Source organism: Haliaeetus leucocephalus, unplaced genomic scaffold, assembly GCF_000737465.1.
Source record: "Haliaeetus leucocephalus isolate CR32 unplaced genomic scaffold, Haliaeetus_leucocephalus-4.0 Scaffold506, whole genome shotgun sequence".
Classification (NCBI taxonomy): domain Eukaryota; kingdom Metazoa; phylum Chordata; class Aves; order Accipitriformes; family Accipitridae; genus Haliaeetus; species Haliaeetus leucocephalus.
The window spans coordinates 5,170,785-5,173,179 of record NW_010972942.1 but is presented as its reverse complement, the minus strand read 5'-3'; positions in this window follow the sequence as shown (position 1 = coordinate 5,173,179).

Below are 2,395 nucleotides of genomic sequence, written 5' to 3'. Positions count from 1 at the left end.
ACAATGTGTCTTTCAAACGACTGAGTGGCTAATGCACTGGTTTACCATAGCATGCTGTGAGAGTATTGGAGGCTAGGTTGGTGCCATGTAGACAGAGTCCAAAGCAGGCACACTTTGCAGTATTTTGTGTTATGAAGCTTTGAAAAAAATGCTTTTCACTGCAGGCAAGCTTGAAAAAATGGGCAGGACCTAAAAAGACTTTAATAACACTTTTCTTCTATTTCTTTTCTACCTTTTTTTTTTTCTGCTAGGGATCATTTGCGTTTCTCAGTACCAGAGTAAAGAAGAATGAATGTTCTTGCTCTTAATAAGAATCCTGCTGTTGCAGCTTGTCTCTTGTACATCATATCTGCTCATTTCTTTTGCTGTTAGCAGTAATAACACGTGCAGATGAGCTCTTACATCATCAGCCAAAGATCCTATATTGGGAAAGGAAGGAAGTGTTTTCTTTGCTTTGACCCCATCTTTTTTTTTTGGCTGATAAATTATTAAGTTAGTAAGAATAAAAAAGCAGTAAGCCCTGATGCAGAAGAGAAATTTCTGTTTGCACTATTTTGTGGCTGTGTGGTTTTATTTTGTTCTGTTAAGAATCCAAAATAACTGCACCTTTCCAGGAAGTGGGGAAGACTGTTCTCATTAGCCAGTGATTTGGACGGCTCTTTTATTGAGAACAAGCTTTGGATCTGCTAGGCTGTGGTTTCTTCCTTTCTGATAAATATCTCCTTCCCTTTCTCATTTGTTCTCAGGCATTGCAGCCCTCCATATTGCACCGTCTGGGCTGCACACACTAATTCATGTTGTTGGAAGGAGGAGACTCTTGCTATTACGGGGAGAACTACATTTTACAGCCCCTTTGGTCACCTCTGAGTGCATCTCTCAGGTGACGTCTCTGCTCCTCTGTTCCACCCCTCTGGTGGAAGTTCATAATCCGCCCAGTAAGACCAACTCACTGGTCGGTTCCGTTGGGATTTTCTAGCCATGGTATTGTAACAGGCACAGTGCAGCTTTGCACTTTGAAATCTTCTTTCCCTGGGGATTTTTGAAGGTGCTGGGAGTGGCTCAAACCCACCTGAATCACAGTCAAAGGGAAGCTTAGAATTACACTTCCTCTCATTTAAACGTACATCTTTCCACACAGGCTTTATTAAGAAAGTCAGACCTGTTACCTCTGCCTCTGGGCCAGAAGCAGCACACAGCTCTGCTGCGTTTCTTCCTTCCCCTTTCTCCTCCTGGGGGACCACTGAATGCTTGCTGTATTTACTCCCAGCCTGGCCACTGCTCACCTACCTCAGTCACCCACGCGTCTCTTCAAAGCTTTTTGCAATAATTAATGAAGCATGGTAATGCTTATGAGGTAGGGAATGTATTTTGTCTTTTCCTGTCCCCTCTCTTTGTCAGACTGTTGATTTTGCATTGTTAAAGTTCGGTGCCAAAGCAAAATTCAGGTATTTATGTGTATGTTTTCAGTATCTCCATTTCACTCAGATTCAGGTAGTGGGGCAGGCTGATCGGTACTCTAAGTACCCAGGTACCTCGACCAGACACCCTGTGCCTCCAAGGTATTTGAGGGAGCAGCAACATCTGCACTTCCTCAGTTCCCAGGTTATCCGGATTTTCTTCTTCTCTGGGACATGGTGCGCAATGACATTCACCTCACTTCTGCTGAGGACCAAAGGAAACACATTGCATTGGCATCAGACTGACCAACATTTCTCTAAGTCATTGTACTTCACGGCAAACGGTACTTAGTACCATTATCATTATGGATCTCCAACTCATATATGAAACATTTGACGTATATTGGACTTTTTCAGTCCTTTGGTATCTCCACATTTGCTGTTATAAAGTAACTAACTGGGAGACTTCACAGCCATGAAAATTTGTCATGTAGGCGACTGAACTTCCCTACCTACCAACAATGCAGCATTATTATATAGGACCAAATTTTTCCAGCATTCTTTTGTCATCCTTAACTCATGAATGACAAACAGCTTTGTTACTAAGAGACACAGTTCAGTAAAGTTCCTTAATGACAGGTCTGTCTTCCTACCCGCAATGAGTTCCCATAGTACCAGACTGAAATATTCAGGCCTGTTTATTAATTCAGGGCCTGGATCTAGTGGATACCTTTGCATCAGCTACTGGTACAAGGTTATGCTCTTATTTTATGTTTGGTTGTTTTGGTATTATTCAAAGATTAAATTATTCAAAGATTCAAAGTTAAGATAACTTCCTTAATTTTTTTTAAATAATAAATGATAAATAAAAAAATCTGCTTGCCAGAACTGTAGGCTTGAAACTAGATGACTCCTATAGGCTGGAGAAGTGGGGTTCTGGAATAGTCTTCTGTCGTGGTTTAACCCCAACCAGCAACTAAACACCCCACAGCTGTTCA